We start from the raw sequence: 26376 nt of genomic DNA, 5'->3' as shown, positions 1-26376 counted from the left end.
TTTTTGTTCAACATGTACGTGTCTTGATTGCCTCGGAATCGTTTTATTTTCTACACGGGTAGGCTGCTGGTAACAGTTGTTACCGAACGTAATTGCGATTAGATTCAATTAAAATTGTCTGGAAAAGGCCACGAGCCAGTTTCTAATAACATAACCCAATAACAGAGAGACTAGTGTCTTCATTCAATTTCGCCATCAGTTTCACAGACTCCACGCCAGATTCTCAAGACCTTATTTACCAGTTTCATCGAAATCCAGTTCCCGCGATCGAGCCTCGTTACAATTGAGTCAATGCTCCATTCTCGATTAATTAAATTCTATTCACGACCCGGCACGAACCATTCGCAGCTACCTCCCGGAGCATGTTACCGTAACGAAGTGAAACTTCGAACCTCCTTCTCCATTCCCGGCACCATAACTCTCCTGGTTCCACTCCTTTTTTATTATACTCAGCATCCTAAATTAGTTAGAAACCTATATTATCATCAGTGTATCTATGTTCTTGTGTTTTCTGGATTTTAATCGAAGCTGCAGCACTCAATAGAACAATTCGAAAACTAATTTTCTCAATCTGAGCAAATCAAATGAATTCAATATTTTAGCGTTAACAAAATTGGAAAATTTGTTCTCGAAGCGATAAATTTCAGCAAAATTCTAATCAGCGATCCCTCGGGACAGCATCAAACGGCTCGAACCAAAATCCGACAACGCTAAACATCCGAGATTCGCATCCGCCGCTAAATTAGCTCAGGTAGCGGAGATAGATTCGCGTTTGCAGCTGTAGCTGGTCGATCGCGTATTTCCAGGCAACACGTAGCGATTATGCGAATGGTGGAGTCTGACTAGTGCAAACAGAGGCGGGTTGTGTACCGTTATGGGCCTTACGCTGGCTTCTATTTCGAGTAAGCGTGTCATCGTCGTCCTCGAGCAGCGGGTCACGCGTTTACGAGCTCTCCAGAGAGGCGAGGGGCACATAGAGGAAACCAGAAAGAGAGAGAAAGACAGAGAGAAGAGAGAGAGAAAGAGGATCGACTCTCTTCATTCATGCCGGCAACGAGTGCTTCATTGGCCCAGATTAGAACGTGAATAGCGCCAGTGGACACACGCCGAGCATCGCAGGTGGATTCGATTTCCGCGTGCACTCGACCTCCGGGAAACTGAGTCAAGAGGACGAGCGTGAAAGATTAAATTGGCTGAGATACGTCGAAAGGGGGTGGTCGAGCTAACTGCACCGTTCCCTACGCCCACGCGACGATGAAACTTTCATCAAACGAGTCGCAGATACGTTACCCGTCGCCGCGTTTACTTTCTCTCGTCTTCCTGACATGGCGGTCCTCTGATAACGTGCGTACCTAGAACAGAAAAAGAAAATGTGTAATTACGAGGAAGTTAGTACTTTAAAAGTTCTCGATGTTCACAGAGGTATTAATCTAATTAGTAGGTTCTTTCAATAAATTCCATTTTGTCGCTCTGCAGCCTTCGTCCTCGAGAATTCGCATGTGCGCGGCAATTTGCTAGAGCCTGCCGGTCAAACTATAATATGTATTAGGGCAGCACCGGGTTATCGAGCGAGAAGAACGCACCCTTCAAGGGAGCAAGGCGCGCGTTAACGAGCGAAACTCGGCTCGTTTTTTTAGCAGGGTTAGGTCTCCGAAGGGGAGACCAGGGAATTGGAGCACGAACGAAACGGGAATCGCGGACCCGTTGGCCTCGACCGTGAATCACTGCCGTGCTCTCCTTGAATAAATAAATAAACGTTCGAGAAGAAGAGACGTGGCTCAGGATAGCCGGATGAAAGCGTAACAGGATTTCGGGGATCCGGGGATTCCCGTCGCCGCGCCGGGATCCAGAGGGTGGCCACGGGCCGAGGAAACGAGATCCGATGGACTTTCCGGAAAATTGCCTCTTTCTGACGTTTCTTGAACCTACTTTAATCTGTGTAATGGACGGACATACTCTGGCCCCATACGCCGATTTTTGTTAATATTTTATGATTCGGGATGCGATTGTTTCTCCTACGAGCGCGTTCTTGTAGTCGATAATTACTGGACTGCGGATTTTATGTGTTTACGACGAAAATGTAGTGGACATGTTAAAAATATTTAAAGACATCAATGTACAGTATTTTATCGATAAAGGTCCCAAATGTCTGGCCGACAATTGTCCCAGAACTATCCCCATTCCTACGGGGTGTACCCTCTTGAGGAGCCAAGAAGCTCGAGCGGCCTCGGTCGCCGAGAAGTATGACATCATACGACTCGGGTATATCGGTGAGACCAGAGTAATCCAATGACAAAACTTCTTTATTCTCCATTATTTTTTTATGGGATTTTGACCAACATATTCGTGTAATTTTTTTAATGAAAATGATACCAAATATGATATAATTCCGATAATATTTACAATGAATATAAGAATATTTACAAGGAAGAACAGCGTACGGGAAGTTCTTTGAACTGTGCCGGCGCGCTGCGACTCTCCGCGTGACTTTCTTTCCCATGCGATGTCCTTTTTTGCGTCGAAAACGTTCATCGTTCATTACACAAGTAAATATAATTGGAATTATATCATATTTGGTATCATTTTCATTAGAAAAGTGCCACGAATATGTTGGTCAAAGTCCCATCAATAAATAATGAAAAATAAAGAAGTTTTGTCATCGGATTAGTTATGTATACACTTCTCAACGAGCGCGAGGCTTCTCGACCTCCACTGTCCTTTTCTACGTTCGGCAAAAATCAAAGAATAGTATCCCTGGCGGATTATTGTCCCTGAGCAGACCCGTGTTGGGGACAATTACCGATAAAATACTGTATTACTTTCAGCTTAATACGATCATTAGGAGAAGAATACAATTTTAGTCGGCACCTGTGTTCTGCAGTCGATGCGAACATTTTTTATTTTGCAGTAATTGCAAAATGGAGAATTTGAAGGAGAATTTAGTGGCAGGCCCGTGAATCAAGTTCGCGATGCGTCGTCGGTTTTTCGAAAACATGCAGAAAATCTAGGATTCCGTGACACGAGGGGGTGGCAGCCTGGCCCGGATGATGGCGGAAGGATTTGCTCGCAGCCCGAAAGGAATAGGATTCGGTCGTGGGCTCCCGGTACCGTCCCCCTTCATCCTCAACCCCCGAGACACCGACTCGGTAATCGATATAGGCGTCTAGCGAAGGCTTCCAACCCTCCCAACCCTCTCTCTCTCCCTCTAAACTGAAAGAGGGGGTGGTTTTTCTTCTTTGCTTCCACCTTCGACGTCCCCGTCACATTTCCTTCTTTGTTTCCGCAACCCTGTTCCGCGATGGAATCCTCTTTAGAGGAAATAGCCGTGGACCTTTCGAACCTGTCGAACGGCTACCTTCATCCCCCTTGGACCTACCTACACCCCCTACCCTCTTCTTCGACGACCAAGTTCCTTTTACTCGTTTCTGCCCTTCCGGCGAGGCTGGCCGCGATTGCGATCGCGACGTCTGCGACTGAAAGGACAGTTTTTCCACGGCAATCCGTTATCGTGCGTATGTTGCCTCTTTCTCGGAACCCTGGACCGATTCTCCAACCCCCATTGTCCCGTCCGAGCCTGTGCTAGATGCTACTGATTGCGTTCTGCACAGGCCGCACCGCCAGACGACTCTTTCTTCCCTTCGATATTCCTTTTCGCAAGGACACGCGTGGACCTACGTTTTCATTTGCATTCTCCGAACCATTGTGGACCTCCAACGCCACCAAGATGATCCATTCAGGTCCTCTTCATCTGGGGATACTGTCTCATCTTTGCCAGTCAAAGAAACCTTCCAATTTCTCGCATTAATCCTACCGGCGCCGGTGGAATCTTTCATTTTAAATTTCTCGAAGCCACCACTTTCAAAGAAATTCAAAACATCAGCGCTAAATTACAAAAAATCTAGATTAATGAACCCTAGAGAACACCGGAGCCGGGGAGTGAAGTAGTAGAATCGCTGGAGCTAATTAAAATTCGCTTTGACTTAAACGATAAATACGACGACGATTGAGCTCAGGAATCCCGTTCAGCCTCGCCGTAGGTATATCTACGTTCGCTCCAGAACTCGTTACTCCGTTGAAATAGTGAGCCACATAAAACTATTTAATCCTCAAAAGGGTGTATAGCGTTTGTAGAGGGTGTATCAGCGTAACGAGCCAGTAAATGAAAGTGGAGCTGGAGAGCCGGGAGCTAAGACATACTCGTAGAAGTAGCGGCACACACGTGAACGCTGCACTAGGCACTGACTTATCCAAAGTCTGCTACTTCCATGATGAATTCCAGACTTGCAACGACTAATCATCCCCCTTTGTCGGATTATACTCGTAATTGTCGTCCTCGTACACCTGGCGACAATTTAACGCTGGGACTGCCACTGTGCTGATCAAATCATCAATTTCAGCACTTTTATAAAAATCCCGCGCGTACCATCGAAATATTTTAAGATTACTTGGAAACAAATTTTTATTTAGATCTCGCTGCTCGCAGGTCCAAGCTGAATAGCTTCCACCCCATTTTGCAATTTTGCTTTTGAAGCCGGAGTAATTGGAAGACGCAGGCCGAGATTAAGTCGTCGTATATTAAGCCCCGGAACAAAATTCAAACTCATCGGCGGTCCAGCCGTCCCCCAGAGTCGGACGTCTGGTCTCGCAAGGGGCCGCTCAAACTTTTCCAGGTTCTCTTATCCAAGGACGCGGGAGCTTCCTTGTTCCCCCGGAGACTCCTGGAGTCTCTCCCGTGGGACACGGTACGCGCCTACGAGCGAAACTTCGTCGTCAAGTTTGTTTCTCGCGAACTTGAAGCGGCAATCCTCGCCGCGAGGCATTGCAGCTTGATGTCCTCTCCCGAACCACGCGCACACGTTCCGACTTCCTGCGAGCTACCTCACGGTGGGAGCATTTTTCTCGCCGAGTGGTAGAACTTCTGCCAGAATTAAGACAGCAGATAAAACTTCTTCGGGCCCTTTGAAATTATTAAAAATCTGTGTTCCTCTTAATCGGTGAACTGAGGAGATTGGGCAACTTCGATCGATATTTTCTGGGTCAAAAGTTATTTGTCAGTTCTTCTTCTTATTTTTCTCGGATTCGGCGAAGTTCCGCCTTTAATTTAAGAAAACTTTCACAGTTCTATCTTGATTCTATCAAAAGTTCTGGGATTATGTCGGTGGAATCACCAGATGTTTCTACTGGGCACCGTTTCTTTCCGAGGCGGTAGCTCGCCCTTTGCAACTTGCTGTGTCAGCCCTTCTTGGAGGTGAACGAGCACCCGGTAACCAAACTGAATGTTGAGATGCGTTACAAACTATTATCTCGAAAGAAACAGTATAGCTTGTGCGGAGACGAACCGATAGACAGCGAGAGCAGGTGTTGAAGCGCCAAAGCCTCGAAAATTCGCTCGGCCTCGTCGCGTAAAAAAATAATTGCAGTCCAGCGCTCGGTACACAGCGTAATGATTTTTAACTGGCTAAACACGACGCGTTGATTCCTCGTTTCGCGCCTCGCTGCTTTCCAATTATCCTGGGGAGCCGTCGATGCCACAGGAATCGAAACCTAGGGGGGTATTGAGGGGTAAAAACGCGTTGCCGGTGTCCGAGGAATCCTTATTACCATAACTGGTCGCGGGTGTAACAGATGCGCACGAATTACCCGGGGAAACCAGCTTTTCATCCCTCTGATTGGTCATTCGACTTGTGCGAAGCGAATTCTCGGGAAATGCTAAGGCTCGTGCAGCGCCGGATTAAGACCTTCACAGGCCCCAACCATTTAAGAGATTGCGAGGCCCCTTTATGTAGAATCAGAAATTAGAGAACAATATTATTAGTCTGTAGTAGCAGCAGTAGTAGTAGTAGTAGTATCACTTTATTGCTGTTGTTTATTCTTATAACTCACGCTCCTCTTCCCTACATGCACAACTACAAATTAAAAATTAATAAATTAAATCTACTAATCGGGGACCCCCTCTTCAGATCCATTCTCCCTCTTATTCTTTCCAATTCATTCCTTTTATCACTCTGTATTCATGTAGTTGATACACTCCGAATAGAATTATAATTGAAAATCGAAACGAGTTAGGTTCACAGCGATGGAACCGTAACGATTATACGTAAGTACTTTGTGCTTCAGTGTACTTTCAGGATGCAAAGGGTTTCGTTCCTTGGAATAGATGTGACTTATAATTATCGAATAAATTATAAATACTCCTTTGTGGCGGAGCGAGGCATATATAAAAAGATTTTCCGTGCACCTGTCGGATCAGCAAGATCTTTATATGGCAAAGAATATTCACCTATTAATAATTTGTTGCGGAGAAGTTTGCGCACACGCTAGATTCAAATGTCGCGATGGATTCAATGTTATTTCCGAATTGATCGCAACCAATTGCAGATTTTTGCTGATGCAACGAGTTCGACGGTTTCGAGCGGGAGCGGCGCGGGGGGTGTAGCTTAAGCAGAAATCGGCGAGAGGGTCGAGAGCACGGGCCAGGCGGGAATTAATTCGTGGAATTACCGCGACCATAATCGCTTTAACGCCCGGTATCGTGCAAAAAGGTCGAAGGTACAAGAGCCTGCGAATTAGCGGTGCTTTTTAACCCGGGTCCGTCGTTTAATCTCATTGGTCGGATCCATTTCTCCTTTTCTGTCCCCCCCGATAAAAGTCCTCCAGCTCTCCGGGTTAACGCCGATTTATTGCGTCGATATCGCTTTTGCTCGAAATGGACACTTTTTTTTAGGTCAGTATATTTCTGTACCACTGCTCCTGAAAAGGATGATGGCAATCTCGCTGCGCTTTTAAACCTAATCCACGTACACACACACCGGCCTCATTACGTTAACTCAGGAACTTTGTGCGATATAAGCTCCCTCTCTCTCTCCTCTCTCTCTTCTCTCTTTCATCTTTAGCCACACGTGCATACATAAATCGAAGCTACCACGTGCTCTATATTACAACTAATGGAGATAAATTTTTCACAAATATCGTGCACACTGTTCCAGAACGCGTCTCTACGTTCACTATACTACTTTCACACGGTATAATTAATCTGACGGTGTATGTTGAAATAAACGTTAGATTTTTTATACTTTTCACCTTTATTTCACGCGGATTGAATACACGTGTTTACGTTATAATGACTCGAGAGCGACTGACTGCCATTAGGTCACAGTTACACGTTGTGTTTATTAAAGTATGGCGTCGTTGTGTCTATGCGTGTTTCCTACCGTGTAAAATACGTAAAACTAATGCCCAACACAAACGGGAACCCAGCAACAGATTGAATTGCTCCATTGCTCCCGTTTAACCGAGACAGCCTGGCAGAAGCTATATAGCATTTGTCGCGCTAGGAAGGAGACATCGTAGGGGAACACCGTAAACCGTACCCGCTCGTTTATTTATCTTCGCTGGTTAATTCTTTAAATTCCATTTGCTGGGATGTTCGGTTTTGTCGTGGCACGCCAGCCTCGGATGAAACATTAATCGGAAGGTCGGCTGGCTAGGCCGGCGGGATCGAAACGTCGGACTTTGTTCGGGGCTCCTTATTAAATTTCTATCGCGGTCGCGGCATATGTCGCAATAAACCGGCCGTTTTACGGGCATACAGTGTACAAACACGTCCCCCGCTGTTACCCGGAGCTATTTATACAGGCCTGAGGGGGATGCTGGAAAACGTAATAGACGCTTCGACGTCGACGAATACCGATCCGTCAGTAGCCTCGCACGACGAACGCTAAGATTGAACGAACTTTTCAGAGGAAGTTTTTTCTAAATGTGTAAACTAGGAAGTAGAAATAAAATATTATTTCACATCACATTACTTTAAACTAAATCAAGTCAATGTAATTTTGTAGTTAGATAGTGCGTGTTATTTCGACATTATATGGAATTCATTTAATGTTTAAATATCTCAGAACAGGAAATATATGACTTAGGCCACTTTCACAGTTATGGGCACAATTCAGGAAGCAAACGCGCGTTTCCCACGATCCTTCAACATTTTCCGGTTATCCGGCATGGTTTTCGGAAATATTAGTGTCGTCCGAGGGCCCGTGGAATTACGGCGACAACATCCCCGTGCCCCTCCAACCCCTTGTTTGTGCCGCCTTTAATCGCACACCCTTCCTCGTGCTCACGGGCACTTAAGTACTCGGCTTAATGGAGTGGAATTAAGGCGAAGGAATAACTCATTCGTACGCATAACGTCGATAGGGGTGGACCACCGCCCCTTTAATAACTTTATTTCGATGCGAGGGGTAGGGCCGCGGTTGCAACCCCTACGAACCACGTGGAATCCCGGCGAAACGCACCCCGAATTCTCGACGAGCAGTTAAGTGGATCGGTCTTAATTCTTCCGCGCCGGATCCCGCGCATTCGCCGACAAAAGTATTCCTCCGGCCAACCCCCACGACCCCCTTCGTCTTCGTCCCCTGTCTCGACGGTGGGTCGCTTTCTTTTCTGCGCTTTTAACCCCTTCGAACGAGCCGCGGTTTCCTTTATTTCGACCGTTTCCTCGCCGGGGGAGGATAACAAACGGCACTTCTTCCTTTTCGATTCTACCGCCCCCCGTCCGAAACCACCCCTAGAGGATCGCTTTCAGTCGAAGCCACGGGGTGTCCCGATATTCCTACAGCCCGGGAAAAATATTTGTTGAGACACAACGTAATGCGAGACTCGCGAAAGTGACTTTAGAACTTGACACTGGATCCCAAAGACTTCGACTACCCGATTAAAGCTAATAAATTAGTCTAAGAGTCGGAGACTCTTCGGCAGCTATAAAAAGATACGTGTCAAATATTTGTTTGAGTTCTGTACGATACAAAAATTCACGTACAATATTGTTGCTATATTTTCAATGGACACTTAACTTCATTTAAGGATGTTCTGGAGGTATATAAAAACGCAACAAAATTTTTGGAAATTTAAATTAATGCAATTACCAAAGTTTGGGTTCGATTCACTGCACCGTTAATAATTATAGCAACTTAAAGTTTGCACATTTTAACACATCTACTTATGGAGAATTCATAAAATTCCACTCGAAACCCTGTTTAAACCTTGAAAAAACGCAACTAGAAACTCCAAAAAAAAAGATACACTCAAACCAAAAATATGCTCATGAATGGCTTTCATTGCGATGGATTTCGAGTTTCTTTTACTTTTGTCTCCCATTCTACCTCTAGAACATCCTTAATCGTTTACGAAACTATTTATTCACAGTTTCCTGAATCGAACTAAATTCTCTGGACGTATCTACATTTTTTTCGGGCATCGTACTCGCTCGCGGGGCAGAGGCTGCGACCGCGCGACCGCCAGCGTAAACCACCGCGCGGAACCGAAAGGTTCGGATTTCCAATTAAACTTTGCCAATTGCCGCGCTAATTATCCGCTCTCTGGTCATTTTCCAGATTAAGTAACCGCCGCCGGGGACGGCAGCCTAGGGACAACTCGTTATTATTCGAACTTTCTGCCGGTCACGGATTGATTAATCGTAGACCGAGTTGGTTGCTGTTTCGAGGGATTTGCGGGAAGTCGAAAAAGAGAGAAGGAAAAATGTAAAAATACGACAAGAAGGTGGTGGACATTGTCCAAGGGTGAGGGTACTATTAATTCATCGTGAATGCAGCCGTGAAACACGAAATTTCGCGCGGCGCCGCGCCGTCACAGCGTCGGGACACAAAGCGGAAGAATTCGAATCACGATTCTAAAGAGAATTAAATGGCGTCTGAACAAGCTCCTCGAAGAAAATCTCCGGGCAGGAAGAGTGCCAGAATTGTAAAGACTATACCGGGAAACACGACGGCAGTTCAGGCTCCAACAGGTAGATCCAGCACGGTCGACAATGCTCTGCAATGCAGCAAGGAAATTTGCACCTCGTCACTATTATTTCTTCCATTTCGTCAAGATTCTCGTGTCAGCTTTCCTGTCGTTGTCGCAACACCAAGAATATCCTGAGCCCGAAGGAATGCCTTTATTTACCACAAAGAAGATGCACTTTTGCATCTTCGCTGCGCTCTATTAGCTACCCTCGCGCGATTATCTTCGGCACGTTGCGGATCGATCAATGCAACGTTCTACTTCTTCAGCGGCACACGCTGTAAAATTTTCTTCGTTATTTTATTCGCTCGTTTCCTACATTGTTAATACTGTACCATCGTGGGACGCACCCCACGCGTAAATTCCCAATCGCGCCGAATCTGAAAGCCCGTGGGCGGCTCTAAAAATAATTCCCCAATTAAGAAGATTACGGGGGAATTCGAGGTATCGGGCGCTTTGACATGGTCGCGCAGAGAAATCGTGAAGGAGAGAGGCCCGTGGAAACGTCTCAAGAGGTGAATCGTTTACCCTCGCCGCGATTCTCGACGAGAGGCAAGACGGCGAGCAATAAAAACGGATATGGAAAGCGTGGAGCAGAGAGGAAGAGCAGAGAGACAGGAGCGCCCCGAGGAGTGGTAAATAAGAGCGTAGCAAAAGGGAGAAGAAGAGAGGGAGGGAGAGAGAAAAGACAGGCAACGTAACGCACGATTGGAGTGGCGCTCGAGGATCCGCTAGGAAGGTGGAGAGCCTCCCACGAGGGAAGCGGGCATCGTACAAAGCGAAATACAGGGGCGTAGAGAGAGAGAACCGGTTTCATTCAACCGCCATTTAAAAATTCTGGAACCGCGTCTCTTTGAAAAATAATCAACGGACGAACGACGGGGAGGGGAGAAGCCGGGGTTGCGTAACTCTTAGAAAGCGGTCCGTTCCCCCCGTTGCAGCGTCCGGAGGCGGAGAAGAAGAAGAAGAAGAACAACAAGAAGGGAGAGACGGGGAACTCGCCGAAGGAGGGAGCAAGAAGAAAAAGACGAGCGCAGGCCATTACGGGGGAACAAAGGGGGGCAGATAGCACGATACACACACCGTAGATGGAACATCGCGAGCCTCCGCGAACAAGAGTTGCCTCCCCCGCCTTTGAATAGCAGGCAGCACGCGTCTTTCCATCCCTCTCTCTCTCCCTCTCTCTCTATTTCTCCGTCTCTCTTTCTGTTTAGCTCTTTCTTTCTCTCTTTCTCTACATGGACATCCCGGGTTCCGGTTTTGCCTTTGATAACGAATATCGATTACCGATGCCGGGCGAGCGAACGAACGACCGCAGCGTCTTCCATTCGAGTATGACTCCAGACATCGGAATCACTTTTTCGCCCGAACCCGGTCCCTTTCTTCTGTCAAAGGAACCGCGGTTTATCATCCACGTTCCCATACCCGCCTTTGTACACGCGATAGCCCGCGTTATTTCCTGGACCCGCGATGCACCGGCCCCCGCGATTCACAGAATCCCAATGTTACCTGCTAGAGAGCTACTGTCTACGGGAGAATGGGAACACCTTCCAGCTTGCCACTATGCCCGTAATCTTGGAATTATTGTCGAGCTGCTTGCTCCGAACGAGGTTTCGTATTGCGTTCAGTCACGTTCTTCTTTCTCACACATTATTACCCTTCTGTCTGCGAATCGCAACCCAATGTTAGCGAACGTGTTAACCCTTAGCACTCGAGTGGCGAGGCGCCACCAAAAATTGATGTAGCATTAAATTTAAAAAAAATTATTTATTTATTGATGCCATAAACCTAGTTTAGTTTATATAGCACACATTACTAGAACTCTTTACAAAAAGATAGAGTAGTATATAACGTAATATATGTATAAAGTGGAATTATGTAGTATAAACGGTAGGCGCTAAATCCTAATCTTACATTTTTTGAGAAAGCTAAAAATAAACATTAGCGCTGTAATGTCTCGTACGCTTAGATCAAAATTAATAGTGTAGGAAGGATAGTGTTTACGATTGAGGAGCAGTTCAAACAGGTGTTCTCGTTCTGAATCATATTCTGGATATTGCCAGATAATATGATTGAGGTCCGCTCCGCATTCACAGGAACCATCCGAAATGAAGCGTACTCTCACCAGGGAGGCATTTAAATTATAATGATTCGAACGGCTTCTGTTGACAAATGTAACAAAATCTCTCGGTAATTTGAGACCCGAAGACCAAGGTATTCTTGACTCGCTAAAGAAATGTTGAAAAAAATATGTAAAGCTTCAGTCTTAATTTTATCGTTCGATGACATTCATTGTGGGATGTTAACTAAAGATCTGTAGTTGCTGGAGTATATGGGATACCTTCCATTTGTCGAGATACCTTCAAGAAGTTGAGATATTAATGGAACTTTCGAATATAAAAGCGAGTTGCTGTGGCATTATTCAAAATATTGTTTGGATTATTAGTCAGTATCTAATCAATTACTCAATATTTAGGTATTGTATAAAATTATGAAAATCATAAGGAATGGAACGTAGTTAAAGTAGCTCCGAGTGCAAAGGGTTAATGCTCACCCCACGACATCGCCGAGCGTGCCACGGGCAAGGATCCATTTCCAAAACAGTTTATGGCACGCTATAGATTGGCGAGCTGTAAAATGGAGGCCGAACGAGAAGCATCTTATTGGGGGATGGTCGATTGATGGGGCAGCCAGTTTAAAGCGCGGCACGCAGGGGCATTTTTTACGGTGCGGTTCAATAATTCCCGATCCGTCGACGCATAAATAATGAACGCAGCTAGGCGAGTCGTGGCGAGAGGCGAGAGGTGAGACGACCGGGCGGCGTAAATCAAATCGACGACAGCCGTTTCATTTCGAGGTCGATTTGTCTCCCGCAGTCGGCCTTCCAGCTCGATCTTCCAACGAAATGCGGGGCCCTCCGACGGCGGAAGCACGTGTTCGTGAAATATTGGCCCGCGTTACTTCGAATGCCATGGCTGTCCGCTGCGAGCAGATCCGCGAGAAGCGGTGCCGCGAATTTTAAGTCGAAGTCGAAGTCGAAGTCGAAGTTGCCGATCACCGGCTGCCAAAACCCCCGAAACGAGTCTATCGACGACCCTGCCACCTGGAAATTGAGTATTTTCCCCGTGCTCCGAGTTCCAATACCGCTCGATCATTCGGAGACACGATCTACTTTCTACCGGCGAGATCAATTTCCTCCCTCGATCCTGCCTTTAATTTTACCACGCCAGTGGAGGTCGTATTCTCGAAAATCGCATTTTCTAACTTTTTGACGTTGTCTTTAAAAAACGGGAGAAACTCATGTCACTCGAGTGATGATCTCTACTAGCTGGCAAGTCCGGAGCGAAAGGTCTTCGCGACGATGTTCACACCGACAGGCGAACGAGTTGCGTGGGTGAATGAGAGAGCGACACTCTCGTTTCCGCGGGCCACTTTAATAGGTTGTTAACTTAATTAACGTATGATGCAACGTCCGACCGTCTCGTTACGGCTCGCACACGGAGTAGTAGCGTTTTCTTACGTGTTCCCGGCTTAACCTTGGATGATTTTTAATTCGCGATCATCGGTCAGCGCTTCTTTCCTTCGTCCAGCTGATAGATCGCACACTTAATTAAACGAAATTGGCCTGCGGGAGATGTAGGTTGTGACGTCAATGGCGGAAAGAGTCTTTTGAAAGCGACATAAATTGTTCGTTATCAATCGTTCAGCAAGAGAATTAATTAAATTGAAAATAAAAATCGAAGATCGCAGAATCGCGCATCGCTCGAACAAAAATATGATTCTCGAAAGCGGCGTAGGACCGGCTGAAGTTGCAAAATGTATGGACAGTGGAATTGAATATAGCTGAAGCAACGAGTCGACAGCCCGGCTGGATGCATTATGCAGAAAGGTAGAGGAAGCCTTGCAAAGAAATTCGTAGCCGCGAAGCGGGACGGCTCTTCTGCTGAAGTAGAAACGGTCGTTTGAGTCAGACAACGCATCAAGTGGCCTGTGGAAGTAGAAGTAGTCTTTTGAGAAAGACACGCTTAAAATGTCAGCTCTGTCCGATCGCGATCGTCCTTTTCCCCTGATGGTGCACCGACACGAGAGACGTCGAGTTCCAGTGGAAGAGAAAGCTATCGAATCCGATCGAACCGTTCCCTTTAAAGGGAAACATTTAATCAGGTAGTTACGCCGATGTATCGTGGCGTAGGAGGTGGGGATGGGGAGCCGAAAACATTTTTCTTTCCAGGATCCTTCTCCCTCATAAAAGCCCCGGGTCCCGCGTGGATTCTCCAGTCGATCAGACCTAATCGAGTCCTATAAATAGCCGCGTCCAGCCTGATGCTCTCGGCGGTATCGCGAGCCTGTGGGACCTGCCTCTTTGTCTAACACTGATCTTTTTTATTTATTTATTTATTTATTATTATAGCAGTGGATTACATATATGTGTAAAGAAAGTGTACTTTCTTTAAGTTGAATGTACCGCGTCTCAGTAGAGTAGATCAAGAGGAAATCTGCAAAATCGACCGATAGGGATTTAGGATAGAGCACATGTGCAAAATCGAGGCAGAGTAGATAAAACAGAGGTTAAGAGTAATTATTCGAAAAGAAGTTAATAGTGCAAATAGGAGAAGGATAAAGTAATTAACTTTAATTGTCGTTTCTTGGGTTTACAGGTGAGCGTGTATACAATGTAAATAGTAGTTAAATGTACATAAATAAATAACGGAAAACTTGGGTTTACAGAGAAACAAATTCTGGTTGATTATTGAAAGTCCTCAGTCAATTGTCTTATATATGTATAGTGTAGTGTGATATGCTTAATTAATTCTTCCTGTTTATTATTGTTACATAGATCAGTAGCTTTTAAGAAGTTGAGAACAGAGACGATGGTTTTTTCGGTATTGAAGCATTCACCTAGACTACCAGGTAAATTGAAGGTTGATCGATGTGGTTGAAAAGTTTAAAATTTGTTTGCTCATTTGTTGGAAATTCACATAATGTTGGTGGTTCTTTTAAAGTTTCATAGATGTGTCTACCAGTGATCTTGTTCCGAGGAAAAATCAACTTGATCTATCCATCGTAGATTTCCAACGATCGTTCGAAGATAAAATGTGGAACAAGCGTCTCGCGCGGCGCAGGTGTCAAGGATCGAATAGCGAGGCGATTACCACAGCGCCGTGTTCCATAGTGCAATTAGGAATGGTAATCTTTAATCAAACGCTCATTACACGATACACAGATAAATAATTAGCTGGTTACGTAAAGCGATCCGCGTTGCGCCACGCGATATTGTCTCTCGCCCGCGATTTCACAGAGACAACAAAGCCATTTCGTTCTCACAGCCTTCTGGCCACTAAACGTCGATTTCGATCTTGCGTGCACAACAACGATACATACCGTTAGACCATTTACCGAGGCTAAAACAAACGTGGAACGGACTTCCTCTCGGACCCATTAACAGCATTTCTAACGACCGCGCCGTTTCAATTCATCCTGCGTTTACCTATGATGGCTTCTTTTTACAAGATTACGGGCGGAAAATGTTGAAGCATACGATTGCAGTAGAGTTCTTTCCTAGTTAAAAAAACACAGCCTAGTGAAATAGGTAACATTAAGCTAAACTCTTTATTGCTAATGTAAACGGCGAATAAAAACCCTGACATTCCTGGACTTGAGCTTTATTTCAACAGAAAACATTCTGGAGGACGTGTGCAGTACTTTAGGTTTTAAATTTCCCTTACCTCGAGAACCAGTCAGAGATAGTGCCAGCTAAGGATACATCGAATGCGTCGTTCGAAGAGCCCCATAACCATGATGAACAAAGACAGAGACCGAGAAAGAGCCAGCGAGAAGAAGAAGAAGAAGATGAGGAGGGGCAGAATCAAGATAGAGGGGGGTACGGAAGGGGGTCGGTGGTCGGAGGAAAGAGTAGTGAATGGAAGACAAGCGACGAGAAGAATCGCGCGTGAAAAGAGAAACAACGGAGTAGTAAGCGTTCGGTGGCTGCCGGGACGTCTGTGGGGGGGATCGAGGGGGGCTTTATAACGGGAGTTTTACGACAGAACGGTTTAATTGTCCGTGCTTCGTGGTCGGCGGCCATTCTACGTCGAGTACTCGGAGGTCTGTGTGTGCCAAGGCACAATTCGTACTTTCTCTCTCTCCGGCTGGGCCCCCTCTCACCCTCTCTCACTCTCTCGTTCTCCCACTCTGTGTCTCCCTCTTTCTCTCTCCCTCTATGTGCCCCTTCTCGCCCCAGGTCCCACCGAACAACGGCACGAAACGCGAAACCGTTTCATTATCAAGCACGGTCGGGCTCGCTTTTGTGGCGTAGACTACAGAGGCTGGAGTCAGGGCGAAAGAGAAACAGAGATAGAGAAACGGCTCGCTTCAGAGAGAGAGAGAGAGAGAGAGAGAGAGAGAGAGAAATGAAGATAGATGCATTGTGAGAAAGAGAGAGAGAAATGGCGGCAGACGGCGTGCAGCCGAAAGAGGAACAAGGGGGAAAGTAGCGGGCGTGGGAGTCAGAGGAAGAGACACGAGGATAGACGAAGGAGGAAGAGGAACCGAGGGAGAATGGAGCCGGAGGATGCGAGAGAAACGAATCCAGATGGTCGGGATGAATCCATTATGCGGCAGGATGGCTGATAACGCGCCTCTCTATCTCGTAGTCGGGGCAAACAGTTATCGTTTCGTAATTGATAGCTACAACGAGTGCGGGATTTGCCCTTCCTGCACTCTCTCCTCTCCTTTCCTCTCCTCTCCTCACCTCTCCTATCTGTCTCTGTTTCGATGTTCTCTTTCTATCGTTTTACCCGATGTGCAACCGTGCCACCAGCCAATATCAGAGAACGAATTATGGGCAACAACCACTTTGTTACCGGCCAAGCAGCATCGGACATGATTCTGATTCCAGTTCCGATTCTACCTCTCTTCCGGTTTGATCTTTTCATCGCGTTTCAACAATTTGCTTGTCTTGTCGCCGATCACCTTGGACTGAGACACGTCGAGGAAACATATTTTATGTCGAAATTCTCTGAAACGATCAAGATTGGATGGAAATGTCGCCAGAGTCCGAATTTTAAAAAACACCGCACGTCACAATTTCAAAAAATTTGAGTTTATGCATTGATTGAGTTTTGGAGTATAGGATTTACATATTTACCAAATTTTACCGATGTCCGGTATGAAGAATTAGCAATATTTCGAAAGTGAAAGTACGTGAGATTTTTTCTCACTACCACAGATTTATTTGTCGGATGTTCCTCGATGCTAATCGCGATAAAATATGTTTTCCAACGGTGCTCCTTTGCGAACGTTTCATTCAATATCAAAGCTTGCCCGAGATGGATAAATCTATTTAAAAATGCTACCGGGTGATATTTTAATCTGCGAGGAAATTTTTGCAGCGAACGCCGGCGAACATAAATCTTGTACACGCCGTGTAATGAGATTGGATCTCCTTCTTTCATCCATCAACAGACACGTCAGTTGTTTTATGGAAGCGCTGCTGCTCCAACCAGAATTGGCATAACATAAACACAGACTGGAATAAAAGGAATAAAGGCTTACTGTGTTCGAGGAATGGATACGCGGTAAACGAAGTTATGATTCGGCGGAGACATGGAACACGTTTTTAATAAGATACGTACGTGTACGTGGGGGGACACGAGTGGAATAATGATGTACGATATGTACCGGAATAACGATGATTTTATAATATTGTAAAAATAGCAAAGAATACTATCAATTATACAATACTATTTCTAAGAGAACAGCAGACACATGTATTTATTGTAATTGTCTCGATTCGCAAGAAAATACAATAATTTTAAAACGCATCTGTAAAAAATTACTCGAATGCATACTTATTTACATATTAACTAATAAACTAATCCTTCTTCATTCAATAAACATCGATTTAGGCAAGTTGCTGTTTTACCAAATGAACAGCTAGATCGAGCGCGTGGACCAGTGTGTGTCGGGTCGAATTTTGAAAAAGTTATTCGTTTTAAAATCTCTACGAGCGCTTTGTACACCCACTGTAGATTGTCTGGCGCGATGAATAATGTGTGCAAATGAGAAGCGGATATGTAAAATCTTTCGAGACCATCGCGAGTAATTGATAAGAAAGTGAGACAGTCGCAGGAGCGAAAAAAGTCACACAAGAGAAGACAATAGCAGCGGAATGAAGATCTTGGCCGGAATAATGAACTCGCAAGTTCCGTATCCGATTTAATGCCAACTTTAAACGCCTTAGAGCAGATACCGGTATTTACGGCGACGTTACGGAATTCCCTCTACCGAAAGCTTTATCCTCCGCAGCCTAATGGAGCCGTATCGTCTTAAGTTCGCGTGCGGTGGGTTTTTAGCGCCGGAACAACCGGCCGGCCCCACGTGCACGAAGACAGTGAGTGGGAAAGAGAGAGAGAGAGAGAGAGTGAGAGAGAGAAAGATAGAGCAGGCTGGCTCTGAACGGCGCAGCCAGTAAAAGCCTTAGATATGAATATGCGCATAAATGTGTATGCATGCGGGGACCTTGGAACACTGAAAGGGCGTTTCCAAAGTAACATAATAATCGCCCGGTCCGTCGGATCATTTGCACAAGATCCGTCCGCGATATTCTTCCGGGCCGCGCGGTCTTAAATTAAATTACTCCTACGAGAAATCATTTCAACGTCGCTGGATAAAAAGAGTCGGAAACCAGTGGCGCCCGTTAGTGAGTACTTTTCTGGTTGATCTGTATGTTTCACAGGGATCTGAAAATTCAGTGACGTCAATTCACGGCTCAGCTTGCGGGAGGAAAGAAAATGGGATTTTCGAAGTGCGGTATAGCTGATGTATTCGCCGGAATCCAATTCGAAACAGGAGGGACAGGTCGCGGAAAGGGCAATTCGGAAGAGAGACGAGGGGATTTCATGTTCGACATTCGATTCGTGGATACGGAAGTGTGTGTGTGTGTGTGTGTGTGAGAGAGAGAGAGAGAGATGTGTTCCGGGAGGCAAACATTCTTCCGAAACGCTATCAGCGGCGGTCACGTAGCCGATCCGGAGCTCGCGTACTCCGGCACTCTTAAAACCGGCTGGCGTCGGGACGCGGTATGCGCCGACCGGAATTCACGGGGTCGTAACCGCGACCTATCGGCGAATATTGGATGCCGTTGCATGCCGCTGCTCACCTCGGCATACCAGCCGGGCATACGAAGGAATGCGTGTCCTACTGCGCGATCGAAAGCCTCCCCGTCCAAGGTTAGATGTCGACGAGGAACGCGTGCGAGAGCGAGACGCACGCGTGTCCGTCGAGTCGCGTCGCGTCGCGTCGTCGCGTCGTCTCGAAGCACTCTCTCGAGATCACCAATGAATAAGACCGCTGCACTGCTGGGAAACGGGACGAAAGCGGATCGACGCCGTATGCTTACGCTGCGAAACGGCCGCGACGATTTCCGCTCGCGAGCTGCGAACCATTTATCGCTGGGAATCCTTTCTGGAGCGGAAAATACGACTCCGTCTTGCCTGTTCAGTTAATACGAATACCAACTACATTTTTCCTCGTCTCCGAATTCTTAACCCTTGTGTAGTCAACCAAAATGTATAAATTATCTAAAACCATTCTGTGTTTAACATGTTTGCACAAATTCTCATTATAAGGCATAAACTAATATATTAGCGAGTAAAGACTGAACATTCAGAGAAATTTTGTAATATTCTTTACAGGAACATTAACAAATTGTTAAACAACACGTTCTTCGAACTTTAAAAAAGTTCCTTCAAGATACATTATTTTTATTACTTCTCCAACGAATACTTCATCCTCGCCAATCAATCGCCCCTCTTTCGCCGCGACAATTAGGGAAAAAAAGGAAGCTATACTGGAAATAGACGAGCGTCTAATTGCAGTGTCTATTTCTGTGAACCAATTGTCAAGAATGGAATAGTACAACGATTTTTCTGTGATCAGTCCGACAAGACCGGCAGCTGCGCAAGATTGCGCCATCGAAAATTCTATTGTGGCCGGTCGTCTGCCGCCAGTCCATCGTTAACGAGCTAATATTGAGGAGGACTTGGGCACGAGCAATCCTTCACGTCGCAACGCTCGCGCGTCGCCGTTTCGCATTAGCCCTGATGGATTTTCTGCGCGTTAGTCCGCATTATTATTCATTACGCTCGTCGACGGAATCGTCTGACGTTCGGCCATCGATTATCCTATCCCCCGATGCCTCGAGGACACCGGACCTCGCCGCGATTCGATCGACGGCTGGTCGAAAATAACAGACTATTAACATTTACGTACCATTCGGTTCGTGTTGAAGACGACCGATTTTATAATGCACGGATATCGTTTTATAATTTACCCTGTCCGCCTGGAAGACAGACTGGAAATATCGCTGAGACGACTGGCTTCAAATAATCAACACGTCGTGTATTTTATACATGGTATTGTCTACGAGTGAAGAATGTGTTAACTGGGGAAACGAGAGCTTTTTAGACAGATTTAGTAAAAGGTGAACATCGGTCGCCGTGTTATACGCGAAAGTACACCCTGTAGATCGTTGATTCTTCCAAGCAGTGGTCCGTGAACTTTCGCCAGACCGAGGAACGCCTATTGAAATGCACAGCACCGGCGCCCGGAGTGGAAGTCACTTTCGGCAGCCCCGAAATAACAGTTCAGCGGACAACGTGCCGAGAATCTGTCGCTTTCTGAAACGGTCGGTCGGTCGACCGGCGAGATGCGAATTCGTAATTGCCGCGGAGACGATTTCACTAGATACGACCGGTCCTGCTGTAAACGCACCACCGTAAAACGGTCCACGGGCTCCTAAACGTCTAAGCCATCTTCCCTTCAGATGATTCAGAAAGAAAGTTTCACCCTTGTCCTACACTTTTCTTCATCCTTGATGAATTCTCAAAAGAAAACATTCGCTGTCTGAATATTAACAATACCTGAAGATTGCAGAGTTAGGATCTACCTAAATCCTAATCAACAAGTATTTCAATCCAGTGCGTTCGAAAATATTGAAATCAAATTTGATTTACAGTGAATACGAACCGAATAACCGAACAACTCTGACGATTTTTTCGCGAAAATATCCGAGTGCCCGTGTCCCAGATTTCTTTGCAACGCCAGCTCAATCGCGCTGCCCGCGGAAACTGAATTATTTTCGCCGGTTTGCCTTCGAATCCGCGAATAACTTTCATCAAAGGGTCGGTTCGTGACGGGACTACGGTTTTCCCATTGGCATGGCGCGCGCAGCGAATGAAAATTGCGTTCTGCAGCCGGGGAGTAGGAAAAAATTAACAGTCAGTGAGAAATATCGGGTAACAGTATGCCCCGTCGGTTATGCGGGGGGTGGGGAAAATTCGGGGGTTGGAAACGAAGCGCGATAAAAAGGACGTAAAAGGGAGATGAAATCAAACGAAGCCGAAATATTTTTTCGAAATATGCGTATCGCGAACAGTCTCCGAGAGATTGGATGACGCGAGCGAACTGGGAGGGAAAAAACTGTAAGGGTGGAAGAGAGAGAGAAAAAGAGAGAGAGAGAGAATCAGAACGGGAAAGAGAATGAGAGAGGAGAGGGTGGCAGGGCATTAATGCCACCACCAGTTGCAACGTTGCGTTCGAGTGTGTCGCTCGTACGGCCGTTGCCACCGGAGAAACACGACCGCCCGTGTAAAAAGGGGCACGTCGTCGCCCGATGAATATGCATGACCGTCAAATGATAAAATCGTATGTATTTCGTGGCGCGGTTTTTCCGAGGGACGGCTTTAAAAATAAACCGCGACCGACCTCGGAGCGAACGAGCCATTAGTGTCGATACACGATGTCTAAAAACCACATCGTCGATGGCCGTCCCCCGAAATCGACATTTTTATACCGAACCCACAACCCCCCGAGTCACGGAGAATGAGGGTGGTTGTTAACGAGGATCCACGGGCACCGCGAAAACCCTGTGCAACGATAGCACCGCGATTAGTCTGCGACCCCGAACGCCTTGGTCCTCCAAAGAATTCTGCAGAACAGCGGCCCTCTGTAATTAATCGCGGGCTAAATAACCGAGGTGCCAATTTCTTCTATTACACAATTTTTCTAACTTGTGGCAATTCAAAAATTCTTTTCACTTCTAAGAACCCAGAATTCTGAAACATTTTCAACGCAGTTCCTCCGAACATTGACATAGCTATATGTATCAAGGGGGTGTACAGAAGGTCCTATCAGAAAAATGCAGAATTTATCGAAGCTGTTCGATCAGACTGCTCCGTAACTCATTCTTGTCTCGTATATATCGAGCCTAACGCGAGCAATAAACGTCTTTCACGGTCCAACCAGTATTTCCTCGTTCGTTATCAATTGGCCGGGACACCGTTCACGACGAAATACGAGGGAGAGAGAACGCGCAGTCGGTATACTTTTTTCCCGCGTAATCCACAGAGGCAAAACTGCATACACGCGGTCTTGCGTTCGCATGCACACGCGCAACGAAACTGACCTACGCGAGAGAGCAGCTGTTGCACGCACCCGTAACCCTCGGAGACTTTTCAGCGACGACCCTTTAACCGCTGCCACCCTCGTTGTCGGCGCCCGTGTTGCTCCCAACCCGGTTTGCTAGTCTCTTTGTATTAAATGGGCTTAAAGTGACGATAATTGTTATTGCGAGTCGGCGGACTACGGAACGCCGCGACAAGTTAGGCGAACACGTCGATTCTTCTTTCACTGCTTCTTTCATTAAGGAATTTCGAACAGTCGAAAAATGAGACGAATGTAAATCATCGAATAAATAAATCCTTAATGAAAGCAATATCTATTCCGCTCTTGCTTCGAACATCCGATACAGCCAATTTTCATTTCCCATAAAAATCTACCAACGATAATCAAGAGAAACGAATGCAACAAACTTCACCGAACATATTCATAAAAGAGTCTACATCCTACATCAAAGGCTCCTCCCTCTCCCTCGTACAGGATCAACATTCGAGCCCGTCGATAAATAAATCAAAAACGAACTACGCCTTTATAATCTACATCAAAGCCGTCGTTTATCTTTCCTCGCATTTGATTCTATGAAAAAATAAATTAAAAATCGCGCGTACACTCCTGAAATTACCCATTTCACAGAAGTAAAGAAATCGCTTTTCGTTCGAATTTCCTCTCGCAATAATATACCTCCCCAAACCGAAACAAATGATCGAAAACACAACTTTGCTCGAACCCAAACCAATTTATCACACTCTTTCCTCTGTCACCCCTTTCCTCGCGCTAACTTCTTCATTCCGCTAGCAAGGATTCTGCCCTGCGCGAATCCGCAAGGGCTCTCTGTTTTCCCATGGAAATTCCGGGGAAACAGATGATCAACCGGGGGTAACAGTGTGAGAGGGGGAGAGAAAGCCAGGGAATCGGTATCTGCTGGGAGTGTTGGGAGAGCTCGAAGGGAAATTCGTGTGTTTCACCTATCGATTAATTTCTAGAAAAGGGCTCTAAGTACTGCGCAACGGAACGCTCGAACGCTGCGCGTATCGATCCCGCCTTGCCAGCAGCTCCTCTCCTTTCTACGTTTTTTCTCTCTCTCTCTCTCTCTCCCTCTCTCCCTCTTTCTCTCCTCTGGTTCTCTCACTTTCTCTGTTTCTCTTTCGGTTCTCACTTTCTCTCCCCTTTCCTTTTCCTCGGTCTTGCTCCATCCCCGGGCTCGCTCTCAGCCCCTGCTTCTCTTCTCCTCGTCGTTTCTCTCGTTTCCTCTCCTCCGTTCCTCTTCGTTCCTCCTCCGGTTCTTTGCTCTCCGTTTCTTTCGTCTCGGTCTCGCCCACGCTCCGCTTCTTTCGTTACGCATGGCGGGCACGAAATCGTGTCGAGACCTACCGTGAAAGTGGACCAATGGGGTAGGGTGGGTCGAAAGCCCCGGGTCACGTGAGCTTTGACTAGCGAGCGTTACGAGGGTGGATTCGTGTACTCGTAATTATTTTCTCTCTTTTGATTTTTTTTAACGAGCCGCCGGAGTACGCGAGAACCCAAACCGCGATTCAGAGAAAGAGAGGGGGGGGGGTTGGCTCTCTAGGTGCCCCGCTGGGAGAGCACGGGGACAGAGAGGAGCTACCAGTTCCAGGAGACGCCGGGATACACAGACCCGAAGAAAGACTTTAATGTTCTCGCGTCGGATTCGACGCTTTTTCCACCAGCAACAGGATGCTGCAAGGCCCGCCACGTTTTTTCACTGATCTGCGGGCCGAGGACGACTCGTGTGTGGCCCCCGGATATTTAACCCTATGCACTCGGAGCTATTTTTTAACTCGAAAATTATATATTTCTTCCTAGCTGGAATATTTCCATTCCCTGTGATTTTTGAAATTTTATGGATATGATATTGGTACAATACCTAAAAATTTGATATAATTGATTAGTAGACTGAGGATCTTTATGATAAAGAAAAAAATTCTGCATCGATTGTGGCAAGCAGGAATAAAATAAAAGTTGATTTCATCTCTTAATGACTTTGTTACGTTAAAAACAACATTACAATATTCTTGAATTTTTCTAATCTAGTACTGTTTTATATTTCGCGCAACTAATTTATTTATAAATTCATAGAGATCCGCAGTCTGTGGATTAGATACCAACACATTTAATAATGTAAACAATATTTGGAATAAGGCTACAACAGTTTTTATTTGCGCAATAATTTTATGTAAAATTTAATATTATTTGAATATTAATATGAAAATTTATGTATCTAATATTATTTGAGGGGTAATATTATTTGAGGGGTAATATTATTTGAGGGGTAATATTATTTATAGAAATTTTGTATAGAGTTTAGAAATATTGTTAAATTAATATGGAAATTTATATATCTAATATTATTTAAGGAATAATATTATTTATAGAAATTTTGTATAGAATTTAGAAATATTTTGTTAAATTAACATGAAAATTGCTGTCATTTAATTGCGCAAATAAAAACCAGTGTTTATATTGCGCCTCAGAGCCACCATTCGAGTGATAACGGTTAAAAGTAGCTTCCTGGAATTGTTGGACCTTCCGGCGCGTTCGAAAAATTTTTCTCGAAAAATCAATATGGTTTCCAAGAGCGAAGTCTCCTCTCTCCATTGAGATCATAGAATGTGATCTACGATTTTTTATTGGCATCTTATTCTACTTTTAGCGAGTCGGTTGGTTACTGTGAAGAATCGCGGGTCGTCGACGTCGATCGAGCTCCGTCTTCATGGAAGAAGGACGCCGGACGAAAGACGGCGAGCAACGTCGTCACAGCTGCCGACATCATTGTCTCATTGACTGCGTGTACTCCCGTCGATCTATTCATAGATCATGGCGGCCGGGATCTTCTTCGCGACGATCGCCCCTGCGATCCATTAACCGGCTCTAGCCTCCAAGATTCTTGCCAAAGAGCAGGCCAGGATCGGGGCTTTTGACCCCCTTCGAAACACGCGATGGGTTGCGTAACATTTGGCACGATCGAGCGTTATATCGAACCGGCTACGCGGCTGATGTACGCGAGACAAAACGCTCCTCTCCGCTCTGCTCCGAGTCGTTCCGCGCTGTTCGGATCGTTGCTGCTTGCGTAAGGGTTTATTCGGTCGAGACATTGAAGAGAAACGACCACGAGGACCGACCTCGATTCATCGCGGACCTCTATAATATTAAGCTGCGCTGATACACTGGAAGGTGCGAGACTGTTTACGAGACTTCACAGAGATCTCGCTTTGATATCATCTGTGTCAACATAAATATCTACCGAACTACACACCCTCGAATAACAATATCGATGTGATGTCTGTCACGATTTCAATTTATCCGTTAACTCTCATCCGTCAACTTCCGTGATTCGTTTAATCAGTGTACTGTAGAATCAATGTTCAATTTCGCGACCTTTCTCGATAAAGCACGCAACAGTAAAAGTCTCCCGGGCGAGAGAAGAGCGCGATTAAAAGCAGCAGCGAAAGATAACAGGATTAAAAAGCAGTAATCCGGGCAAGGTTTTTCCTGTCATTAGTTTGACAGGCTAAGTGTTGTTCGCCGGCGTCGGAAATGAATCTCGTTGTCGCCGTTGATGCCCGCATACTTTATATTCTGTAACGGCGTGGCGGAATAAAAATTTTATTACTGTAAGTGGACCAGAGAAATTCGTGGAACGACGAGGGTTAGAGAGAGCGAGAGCGAGAGAGAGGGAGAGAGACACGTCGACACCGAGCATCGTCGGAACAAACCGGAATTAAAAGTGCACCATTAACAATCTCCTCGTTCATTTCGGTGTAATTTTCACCGTTACTTTCCCGGTTCCGCGAATTTCATTTCCTGGCCTCTCTCTCTCTCTCTCTCACTCTCTTCCCTCGCCCGTAAAAGATTTTTATTATGGACAGCCAGAACGGGAAACGTTCGCCGACCGAGTGTCGGGGATTAATTTCATTACGATCGCACGCCGTTTGCCAGACCATTCTTCAAAACCCTCTGCACATGAAATAGCCGACGTTCAGTTTCGACAACTTCAAACTATCCGTGAAAGTTTCGAAAGTACCGGCGACCGTTTCTCCCCGCTTTTTGGCTGGTGTCCATTAGTGTTCGGGCCGACAGTGTTCTCCTCACCTGCAA

At 45.9% G+C, this 26376-nt stretch overlaps 1 protein-coding gene and 1 long non-coding RNA gene across 4 annotated transcripts in view; both read right to left on the bottom strand.

Moving 5' to 3' along the window:
- Positions 1–26376, bottom strand: part of LOC143212017 (Krueppel-like factor 6) — a 378041-nt gene that overhangs the window by 174051 nt on the left and 177614 nt on the right. The gene's annotated exons all lie outside the window — the stretch shown is intronic.
- The window catches only part of LOC143212018 (uncharacterized), a 118224-nt gene continuing 93206 nt past the window's right edge, over positions 1359–26376 (bottom strand). Inside the window, exon 4 of the long non-coding RNA XR_013009594.1 lies at positions 1359–26370. This is a non-coding gene — a long non-coding RNA (uncharacterized LOC143212018). The remainder of the gene's footprint in view (positions 26371–26376) is intronic.

The sequence above is a fragment of the Lasioglossum baleicum genome, chromosome 9, assembly GCF_051020765.1.
Source record: "Lasioglossum baleicum chromosome 9, iyLasBale1, whole genome shotgun sequence".
Classification (NCBI taxonomy): Eukaryota; Metazoa; Arthropoda; class Insecta; order Hymenoptera; family Halictidae; genus Lasioglossum; species Lasioglossum baleicum.
The sequence above is the reverse complement of the archived record's forward strand: the minus strand, read 5'-3'. Positions and strand labels throughout refer to the sequence as shown.